The sequence below is a fragment of the Ostrea edulis genome, chromosome 7 (assembly GCF_947568905.1).
Source record: "Ostrea edulis chromosome 7, xbOstEdul1.1, whole genome shotgun sequence".
Taxonomy (NCBI): domain Eukaryota; kingdom Metazoa; phylum Mollusca; class Bivalvia; order Ostreida; family Ostreidae; genus Ostrea; species Ostrea edulis.
The window spans coordinates 86,424,419-86,436,762 of record NC_079170.1 but is presented as its reverse complement, the minus strand read 5'-3'; the positions used below and the strand labels follow the sequence as shown (position 1 = coordinate 86,436,762).

The 12,344-nt window shown below is 37.8% G+C and overlaps 1 protein-coding gene across 1 annotated transcript in view; it reads left to right on the top strand.

Annotated features, from left to right (window-relative positions):
• LOC125654509 (uncharacterized) overlaps positions 1 to 12,344 on the top strand; it is a 222,826-nt gene that overhangs the window by 168,945 nt on the left and 41,537 nt on the right.

Genomic DNA, 12,344 nt, shown 5'->3' with positions numbered 1-12,344 from the left:
TATTAATGTATTTGGCATTGATGGAAATAATTCACTACATGCATGATGGTGATATCGACAAGTAAACACGACAATGCATTTACTTTTCTCTAAAAAGATGACTAATTAGAATAGTGATGATGGAATCACGGAATAAAATTCATGGAAACTTTTCATTTGTAGAAACTACTTTTCAGATCGTGCCTACGATTTGCTACATGGTAGAAACTATTTATGTTACATGTTACATTATATTTTGTAAACTGGAGTGATTGTGCCTGTAGCTATTCGATTTCAGTCGCCAAATAATAAAGCAATTGTTGCATCTCTCTCTCTCTCTCTCTCTCTCTCTCTCTCTCTCTCTCTCTCTCTTATTCCGTGATGCTAAAAGTTCACGATCTGCCACAAGGGTATCACTTACGGAGCACCACGTAACGAGATTCTCATGTCACATTATAGGAAAATCATGAATATGATACAATAGGCTGATTTGTGCAAACCTTCTATCAAACATTATTTTAATATTGTAAAGTTTAACATTTACTTTCATGCATCAAACATTTTCGAATCTTGGTTATTTCAGGAATATTTTCTCGTGCTGGGCGATTTTCTATGGAATTTTATCGCTGCGATACATGTATGCTACATCATACTATCGCCGTAGTGATACGATGTAGCTCAAGATAGCAATAGGATCCCATAAATTTCTTAATCTTAAGATCCACTGTATAGACATGTACTGCACCTCACAGGTCGTGTCTTTTTAACATTGTCAGTATGCAAAAAATAATATGCAGTATATGTGCAGTATATGAATTTCATATTCATGCATTAAAAATGTTTAATATTCAAATTCATGCATTGCTTATCAATTTTGCGAAAAGCTGCTGTGCGTTGTAAAATACTTAAATTCCACTAGATTTGATACTAATATATATATATATATATATATATATATATATATATATATATATATATAATTAAATAAAAATTTATTATTAATTTGTATACACCTGAGGATGGATGTTAAAATCCAGAAAGCGCTAGTGATTTAAATATATTATGGAACTGTATATTTTCCTGCTTTTCTATTGAATTATTTTGACTGTGTGATATCAACTTTTTCTATTTGGATTATATATATATATATATATATATTACAAGTTGTATAAAAGAATTAGTCCACATGCTTCAAATCATTGTTGTTTCCGCATTTATGTGTTGCACGTATGAATCTGTATAGCGAGTATAATTCAGGTTGTGATAGTTTAGTACCGTAGACCACTGCCCAGCTGTCGGACTGTAAAGGGGAGACTACTCTGCTTTACTAGGGATTTGTAGTTACTTGTTGAATCATTCATCCAATACATTTAAGCTATGTCCATGTGAGAAGATATTCGTTGACGTTTTGCCTTGTTTCTGCTGTTTATGATTATACATATATTATATACACGCACATGTGAATATTGTAAAAGTGGCATATATGTTATTGTTATGTTATTTATAATTAAATAAATCAATTGATGATTTCTTCATCATTATTACCATTCTATTACATGTTACATGTGGTGCTGTTGTGGGTTGGAGTGATTTATATGGATAGATCGAGTGGTGCTGTTGTGGGTTGGAGTGATTTATAAGGATAGATCGGGTGGTGCTGTTGTGGGTTGGAGTGATTTATAAGGATAGATAGGTGGTGCGGGTGTGGGTTAGGGTGATTTATAAGGATAGATCGAGTGGTGCTGTTGTGGGTTGGAGTGATTTATAAGGATAGATCGGGTGGTGCTGTTGTGGGTTGGAATGATTTATAAGGATAGATCGGGTGGTGCTGTTTTTAGTTGGAGTGATTTATAAGGATATATCAGGTGGTGCCGTTTTGGGTTATGATGATTTATAAGGATGGATCGGGTGGTGGTGTTGTGGGTTAGGGTGATTTATAAGGATGGATAAGGTGGTGTTGTTGTGGGTTGGAGTGATTTATAAGGATAGATCGGGTGGTCCTGTTGTGGGTTAGGGTGATTTATAAAGATGGATAGGGTGGTGCTGGTGTGGGTTAGTGTGATTATAAGGATAAATCAGGTGGTGCTGGTGTGGGTTGGAGTGATTTATAAGTATAGATCAGGGGATGCTGTTGTGGGTTGGAGTGATTTATAAGTATAGATCAGGGGATACTGTTGTGGGTTTGAGTGATTTATAACGATAGATCGGGTGGTGCTGTTGTGGGTTGGAGTGATTTATAAAAAGATGCACTGAGCCCAGACTTGCATATCCTCATGCACAAAATAAAATTTAAGAAATGGCATAATGTACCTTGAAAACCTTTTATTTGGCGATATTGGCCACGGCTACAATTTACAATAACAATAAGGGAACGAGGCATCAATTACTGCCTTTCTGGCATCCCTGAACAATACAAGCATGAACAGGTGGGCCCTGGGCACAGATGCTCACCTGTTTCATCACCTAGTATGGCAAAATTCAATCATTTAAACACAAAGTCAAATAGGAAAACAAGCTGTTGAGCGCTACTGGTGAGCCAAAATAGCCGCCACCAGACTATGCTCAAGCATAGGATGCGCCACCAGTAGGACAACCCGGACGATACCACACGGTTACGAATAACTATCAGAGTGTGCTTGACACGATGAGGCAATATTGAATATTCTCTCTAGCCCATATCTGGCTTTAAATTTTAATCCCCCTGCCACCTTCAACACCAATTAGTATCCATGTCAATCGAGTACTGGGTGAAAATTCATCAAGTCAATCAATAACGCCATAAATGACTAGGTGATACTAATTGTCAATACAGAAGGCATAGGCCTTCAATAGTCTATAAATGGTCAATATAAATGTAGGAAAATAAAACAAAAACTATGACTAAAAGAATGATCAATCAGTCATAGCGCAGCCATGGCCCGTTTTCGCCAAGTCTTGGGGAGACCTGAACCTTAAAAACCTTTTTTTTTTAAAAAGGTTTGCAATGCCTGTTGCAATTTAAGCAAAACAATCTTAAATCCTTGAAGAACATGCCCGTGTTGACGCGATGTAACTCTGGATACTTGATGTAACCCCCCCCCGACCTAAGCATATAAGTAGCCACATGGTTGTTTACACGAATTCTTATTCTTTCCATGGCAGCTTGGTTTATCCCCCCCCCCTCCAGTGAAGGCGTGGCAGTATCTGAGACCAAATCAATATTGTTGATGTTAGTAATGATGTTAATTTTTTCAACACAGCCTTTAGCCTGAAACGCAAGTCGGCTGATTTCGCCCCTTTGTCCATTGGGGTGCTGTTGTCCCCACATCGTATAACTAGCATGTGAGGGGCATCTTCTACTTTCAGTAGTGTCCTAACTTTAGAGTAAATCTCTTCCAGTCTCATGCCCCTTTGCCTTGCCAAAATATGGTAGCATTATGGCAGGCTAACTCTAGGTTGGCACCAAATGAAGTTGTTCTAGCATAGCAAAAAGCATGCTTAATTATGGACGACCCAATGATCCAAATTCTTTTTGGACCTACAATGTGAATATTTTGTACTTTTTAATCATTATACTTTAGCCCCCCCTCCCCCTCCTGAGCTCGAGGCACTACAACATAGTGAACCTTATTTCCTAATGTACTTGAACAAACAACGAGATTTCCACCGACCCTTACTAGCAATATCTTGTTCGTTAGTTCCCATGACCCAAGCAGAGGAAGCTGCCCCGATGCCGAAGGAATGGGTTTTGTATACTCAGGTGTCTAACCCTAAATTACTTATAGCCATGTGAAAAACAGACGCTACTTGGTACCTAGTCATTGGTCTGCCCGAGAGGTGACAAAAAATGGTCCTGGGATTTTGGGTCATAAATGCATGAATGATAGCATAGTGCGCACTGGGCTTGTACACTGAAGCGTAGAGGATAGTGTTATAGTTACCCCCTTTCCCGCCTGGTCAGTCTTTGACTGTCTAAGGAAAATGGGGACTGTATTATTGTGTTCTAGGTAGATTACGTCCCTAGCTTGGATAGCATGGCCAGGGTCATGCACTGAATTTTGAACCAGTTCTCCCATTCTGAAACACCCGAAGAAAGCGGTTGTGAATATTGCCAAGAATAGCGCAGATTCATATGGAGATTTGCAAATTGTAGGCAGCAAGCGAAGTATACTCGACATGATATCCAATGTAAGTGGTTTCCTGTCGTCAGCACGCGGGTTTTTACGGGTCAATCCGACCAGGACTTTTCTGAGTAAAAACGATTGAGTTGAGTCATGGACATTGTGTAGCTTGCAAAAATATGATAACCCAGATCAGGATATGGGGCTCACGGCGGGTGTGACCGGTCAACAGGGGATGCTTACTCCTCCTAGGCACCTGATCCCACCTCTGGTGTGTCCAGGGGTCCGTGTTTGCCCAACTATCTAATTTGTATTGCTTGTAGGAGTTATGAGATTGATCACTGTTCGTTATCTTCACCTTGCATATGCAAGATTTAATTGTGTTGGGAGAAAATTGCTTATATGATAGGTACGACACGAAATTTACTAATTCGTGGGAATGAGGAGGCCACTTTTCTTCGTGGTAGTAAGCCTTGCGAAAGGTGTTAAAAACATTCAATGCCGTGTCATGCAACTTCCTAGTATTGTCGGAAATGGAGTAACTCAAGAGCTCTTGAGATCTACGTTGTATATCAATTGCAGAAAAGACTGGGGAATTGCTATTGGTTGTTCCTCTGAGTCCGGAAAGCTGGCCCGGAAACGTGACCATTGCTGTCGAGAAAGAAAATCAGTTTTAACATTATGCTGGCCTGCAATATGGGACGCCTTAAACTGAATATTGTACGCCAACCCTTGGAGAACTAACTTCCTCAGCAAATGCATGATCCTTTTTGATTTGGATGTTTTGGAATTGAGAATGGATACAAGGGCTAGATTATCCGTATGAAGGATTACTCGCCTGCCAGCTAGTTTCTTGCCCCAAATATCGAAAGCCATAGTTATTGGTACTAACTCCAGAAAAGTAATATCTTTAGTAATTTCTTACCCTTCCCACTGAGCTGACCAGCGCATAAATGCCCATTGCTGGCCTAATATAGCACCACAACCTAATTGCACACTTCCTGCACTAACAGTAAACAACTCCAATTCAAAACTATTTCTCCAATCTACTGTTCTGTATGATGTGACTCCATTAAATCACTCTAAAAACATTAGCCAAATTTAATGTCTGCCCTAATTTCTAAACTGACCCTGCGCTTGTGATGTGGTCTTGACAGTCTACAAGTAGCATAATATAGCCTTCTAACGAAAGCCCTACCAGATGGAATGGCCCTAATGCTTGGAGCTCTTTCAGCGTGACTTTGCGTTTCGATAGTATGCATAGTAACTGAGTCTTAAGCTGTTGCAATTTGTCTAGGGGTATTCTGATTGTCATATTGGCAGTGTCAATTTCTACACCGACAAAGACTAAGTTGTTGGTAGGACCAATAGTTTTTTCGTGAGCCAATGGGTCCCCAAGATCGGAACAGATGGAACAGAAAATAGACATTAGCCTCGCGCAATCTTCAGTACCCTCTCTACCTGCCATTAGAAAGTCGTCTAGATAATGAACCACATCAAGTCTATTGGCTTGCTGCTTAAGTACCAACTCTAAAAATGTTGAAAATTTCTCAAATTTTGCGCACCTCACTGAACATCCGAAAGGTAGACACTTATTCACAAATATCATTTCCTTAATTTTGAAGTCCAATAATTGAAAATCGGATTTGTGAACTGGCAACAACCTAAATGCGTTTTTTTTTTGTTTTTTTTTTATATCTAAACGTGCTACTAGGGCTCCTGGACCCAACCTTGCGAGCATGTCTAATGCTTCGTCAAAAGATGAATATTTCACAGAGCAATACTTTTTATCTATATGATCGTTGACACTATTTCCAGGGGGATGAGATAAATGGTGAATTAATCTATAAGAACCCCTCCCTTCTTTGGCACCATGGGGATAACCTTAAGTTCTGCAGGGGGGGGGGGGTCAAATGGGCCTGCAACTCTACCCAATGAAATCTCCTTAACAACTAATTGAATCGCTTGATAATTTAAACCAGCCATGGATTTAAGATTTTTACAATCAGTGGCAACACGTGGTCCTTGATAACAAAGTTTAAACTCATAAGTAAAACCTGGCAACAATTCTAAAGCCACCGAACCGAATGGGTAATTGGTCAATAATTTGCTCAACATGCGCACCTTGACTGGGCTTGTTGCGATATTAGTGAGGTCTAAATGACTGGGCATAAGGGGCTCTACTAGATGAGCTTGGTTGTGTGGATCTCTTGGGTTGCTGAGGTCGCCAAGTTGCTTGCATATCACCAGACCTAAAATTTAAACTGGTGCCTGAGGATGTTTTATGCCTGATGTAGGGGTGATTTTGTGAACATGATATGCATTCATGTTTATATTGGCACCGAGATTTGCTACATTGCCCCTTGTAATTAAAATCATAACACTTTAGGAGCGATGCCTGGCTGTAGGAAGACTGGGTGGTTGTTGTACTGTACATGTACAGGAGCCATAGATAGCTCTTGGTCAACAACAGCAAAGGAAAGGGAAGGGTTAGCCTCCTTCTTCAACCTAAATTGAACATCATAATCGCGCCATTCCAAGGTCTTAACTCTACTTGCCCCCAGCCTAATGGTATGGATATATTTGAATAGTTGGGCCCTGCTCTCATGATGTGCTGAAGCATATATTGACGCATAGATGAGGAAAGCATCAGTCCAAACCTGTATGTCGGTTATGACCTTGGCTTTGGACTTAGAGGCCAAAGTAAGGCTACCCTCTTTCATGGAAAAATATTTAGTGTTATCGTTGGGATCAACCCCCTCAGAATTTTCAACCAACAGCCCCAAATTGATATATTCCCCATTTACAATTTTGTGTTCCAATCTATTTGGCACCATGTGCCCCAAATCATTGTCATAACTCTGCGTTTGAGCAAGATAGTTACTAGAATATATCTCAGTTTCTGTACCTGTACTCGGCTCATCCGCAGGCATGCTTGGCAGGAGGGGCTCTATGGGCATGCATTGAGACTGCCTGGATATAATGTCTGCCACGGCTTGCAACCCCTGACGCAATTGATCGTTGGTGTGTCCAGGGGTCCGTGTTTGCCCAACTATCTATTTTGTATTGCTTGTAGGAGTTATGAGATTGATCACTGTTCGTTATCTTCACCTTGGTAAATGGCGTTGTTGGGACCTGAGGGCCCGTGTTTGATGGTTCTCTTGCAAGTTGACGTGGGGCGGCAACTAAGGTAGTGTTGTCCGACCCATCAGTAACCTTAGGGTGCCTCCGCGACTTAACTGCGGGCGTGGGTTGTTGGTTCTTCCTCTTTGGCATTGTCAATATTGCACGTTGAGTAATGCAAATACAAAAACGAGAAACTAATGAAATTAATTAATAACCTATATGTCGCAGGATGGAAAAATTGGAAGTTGAAGATTTGAACCACGCGTAGACGCCAAAAATTGAAAAGTTAAATCCGAGTGAAATCTGCAAATGCTGTAGCCATCGGACAGTTTAAATGATACGATTGCCTTTTTAAAATGATACCACATCGCACGAGAAAATCGTAAAGTAAATCTTTTAAACGAATAATTGAGTGTTATAAATTTTCAGCGGAGAAATCTCAAACACGTCTTACCTTGAATTTGTTTGCAGACGACTGACGACTTGCCGTATGACGTCACATTTTTTGCTGTGTATATATCCCGAAAATCGTGACGTGGATGACTCTAAGAACCCGGGGTAGTGCCTTTGGGATGCCGGAAAATAGCACAGTAATAAGAAATAAAACCTCCGTATCACTTTGATAAATGGATTTAACCTCTAGTGGTTAAATCACATTATTGAAAATGTTAGGGAATCATCTTATTGAATTTATTGTCATTCAAGGGAAAGGAATAGATGAGGGATATATAGCATTCAGAATATTCTTACTCTTAACAAATTTTGCGTCACTCATAGCATTATGTGGGAAATTATCCGCATAAATCAATGTTTAACCTTACATTGAGGAGACCGGTTATCCTTTTATAACCATCATAATCTATTGAAAACGTAAAATCGCATTATTTTTCATAGTTTATCGTACTGACAAAATTAGGGTCTGCCGTTTAACATAAAAAAATAAATACTGTTCAATACGGCACATATACCTTTAGTCGAAACATTGCCAAGACTGAGGTGGTAGTAGTACTATAAAATACTGGTGATATTATACATATGTAGTGTTGTAATTTCAGATTCAAAGTATATATATATACCGAACCGGTCACAGTAGCTCAGTGGTAGAGCGATTGGCTCGTAACAGGAATGTCGTGAGTTCGAGCCCTGTTCGTGTCATAGCCGCGTCAAACTTAAGACGTAAACATAGGTAGTGGTTGCTCCTTCGCCAAACGTTCGGCATTTAAAAGTGAGATCATGGGTCTTTTGGGTATGACATTAAAAATGGAAGTCTCGTGTTGCTGCAGGCGTTGCCACATTAAAGAACTCTCACTGCTACGGCTCTGAGCGCTAAGCTAGGATCGAAATTTTTGGTACTTCACCTACAACTGATGACGTATCAGTATGAAAACAAAATTCTCGATGGAACAGAAAACAATCAAAGTTGATGTAACTGGTGACTTACCGAGATAGGTTATCAAGTTTAAGGTTATGTATGACATCATGATAGTGATGTCCTTAAGAAGGTGTAGATTCTGTGAAATCACTCTAAACGCAAGATGTGTCATGAACTTATACTGTTGTCATGTCACTTTTAACTTTGCAACATGTAGTGATCTACGTCAGTGGATCAAAGGATATTATTTTAATCAGATTGAAAAAAAAACTAATATCCCCTCAATTCATGAATGAAGAGAAGATTTCAAGCATTAGATGTCGGTTAAATATTCCTGAAAGTCTGAGCTTTGTCTTAGCTAAAAAAAAAAAAAAAGGTGATGATGTCAAACAGTGATTAATCTCGATAAACAATAAACAAAAAACGAGACGATGTTGCTAGAACTTGTAACCAATAACCTTTGTATATTGATACAATGAAATATGTTCAAATCAAAAACAAGAACAGACAAATACAGACCACTGGAAATTAAGAGATGGAAACATGTTTCTTGAAAATAAGCATCACCTGTTGACCGGACCGAACTGCCATATGCTCTCTCACTTGAGCAGGTAAACAGGTAATTTATGTGAAAACGAAGGGGTTATTTATATTCGGTCTTTCCTATCCCCCTCGTTTCTGCCCAAGCCTTCATAAAATATGTGGGAAATCAGCCGTGCTTCGGTTTCAATTTATTTCAGCTTTCATTTGAAATGAATCGTTCGCAAACTTACATAAATCAATTCATGAATGATTTTTCCGCAAGGGAATACAATTCAAACCATTCAATTCCACACTAAAGCAACGATAATCGTCGTCATTTCAAACACTACATCCTCTCGCTATCAAATTCGCCTCCATGATAAACAATGACTTCAGCGCATGCGTCACCTCATTTTGTAAAACAGCTAGAGGCCCAAGAGGGGTGAAATGCCTTACTTTAGTCAATCTTTTCAATCCGCAAGAGCTTATCTCTTTACGGTTTTAATCTTATATCAGTTATTCGTGGTTATGATGAATGAAGACAGAATACGAACCTAGTATTGGAATGGTGAACAGATATGGTAATCAATGGAGCTGACGGGCTACCTAACATGGCTACGTCAACAACGAAATTATTTAAAGCTGGGATTTTTCGGTTCGCATGGAGCTTAAGTGAATGTTCAAGATATGGTTCTTTAATTTTGATGTTAACGCAAACAATGCCTTTCTACCCTGATCTGCAACATGTTTTTGAGTTTGACTAAATTTGTCATTGTAAGATACAGATATGCCAAGGTAATTGAACTTATCTACAATTTCAAGTTCATTCCCGTCATCTAACCATACTAAATTTTTTGACCATTGCGAAAAATCATAACTTTTGTTTTCTCTACACTTACTTTCAAATTCCATTCATTAGAGTAAAAATACAGAGAATTTAACATTTTCTGAAGACCTTCAGCAGTTTCTGAGGTGATAAGCATATCATCAGCATACATTAGAAGAAAAATATTAATAAGTTGAATTTCGATACTTGGACAGTTTGTCTTTAAAAAATCCATTTCACAATTATTCACATAGAGTGAGAAAAGTGGGGGAGATAAAACTTCCCCCTGCATAACTCCACATTTATTATCAAAAATTCTGTAAAATGTTCATTAAATTTGACACATGATTTGACATTATCGTACATAGATTTTATATAACAAAATGTTTGGCCTTGCAAGCCTTGCCTAATTAATTTACACCATAGCTTGCTTCTATCAATAAGATCAAATGCTTTTTTTATAATCTACAAAGCAGCAATACAATTTTTGTTTGTTCTTTAAAGTACGATTGACAAGCGACTGTCAGGCAAAAATAGCATCAATAGTAGACATATTAGGTTTGAAACCAAACTGTGAATCACTTGTAATGTCATTTACTTTGTCCCACTGTAACAATCTTTGATGTGGCTGTCTTCATCAGCTGCAGTACAACTCTACCACTTGATTCTGCCAAATTGTCAACAAAGTTAATAACATCCGTTCTTATCGAAACACAAAAACATACATAAGAAACAGAATAAATGTACATTTATTCTGTTTCTTATATATGTTTTTGTGTTTTTACATGTATTACAAATTGTTCTAATACAAAATCGGTGATAAAAGTGTGGATGTGTGTGTGTGTTTGAAGTTGGGGGGGGGGGGGGGGGGAGGGGGGGTGCTCTACGGGCATATCAGTACATATGAGTCAGATAGTATTGAATTTTAACTGTTTTCTTTACAATAGAACCACAATTGACGTTTCTGCCATTTTCTATCTTCTTGATATGAAGAGTTCTTGCATGATTTCCGTTTAAAATTATATACTGCAGTAACATTATCATACCTCGTATATTGGCATAAGTATTCTGTAGAACAGGACGGAATGCAAGTGAGCTGTACATGAAATGTCACGAAATATTACATAACACATGTGTATTGAGAAACTTATACAACATGGGTGAAAAGTGGAGGATACGTGTATTTTGAAATTGAAAACTTTCAAATTTACTTTATTTAGTAAAACAAAAATGCAGTTTTAGTAGAAAGTAATCTGAAAAACATTTTAAAATCTGCAGATCAGCAGTCGACACAATAACCGACTGCGCTACCCAGCTAAACAATCAAATTTTAGGATGAGTGCTACACCAGAAGATGAAAAAGTGGAGGATATGTGCAACAATATTTTGAAATTTAAAACTTTCAAATTCACTGCATTTGGTTTTTTTTAATGCAGTCAACGTGCCAACCTACTGGCCTACTCGGCTATGCAATAGTCTCTGACATGAATAGACAAATATTGCTGACATTTATATTTCCATGTTTTAAAAGGAAGTCAGCCATTGTAACGATAAAGAGTACCTCCTTAAAAGGAATACACATGCATACAAATATTGCTGATATTCATATTTTCATTCATGCTTTAGAAGGAATTCAGCCATTATGACGCTGTAGTATACCTCCTTAAATTTTAACAGGGTTTAACCCTTCTCACAATCTAATTGAAATCAGATCCTAGAATCTCACAATCGCTACAATAGCAGAGTATACGGTGCGGATCTAAGAAGTCTGATTTTAATTAAATTGAGCCTTATCACAAAATGCACGATGTACTAAATAGATCAAGTAAAACAATGGAACTTAACTTAACAAACCTACCGTGTAATTAGCGATCTTCTTGTTCTTCCAATCAGAATAGCTCTTACACCTTTTCATATCTTACTCAACAAATCTGAAGTCATACATTCTTTATTCACTTAAGGTTGATCGATCCTCATGTGATGTCATAGGTTTTTGCGAAAATCTTAGTGAATCAAATTTTGCATATGATAGAAATATATCTTTCCAAGGAATGTTATTCACTATATATAATAAAATATGTGGTAAACTAATAATACTGAAAAAGTTAATATTTTCCATAGATAATCAATTATTTATGATTAAAATTTTTTTGTCAAGGACAATAACTCCTATGTTGGAATTTCCTCTACTGGATGTCTATTATACATTGGTTTCCCTAATATCCACAATTAATCTATACATATTTATGAATTAGTAATGTTTTAAAACTGTTGATATTTAAATGTTGTCATTTCAACAAGTTTTTATCTATTTTTATTATTCTGTTTAACGAAATTGTGTGATTTTCTGATGTTAATGTATACTTCTGTTTTTGTATGTCTGACATCTTTAAAAAGGTGGTGACATATACATTTTCTT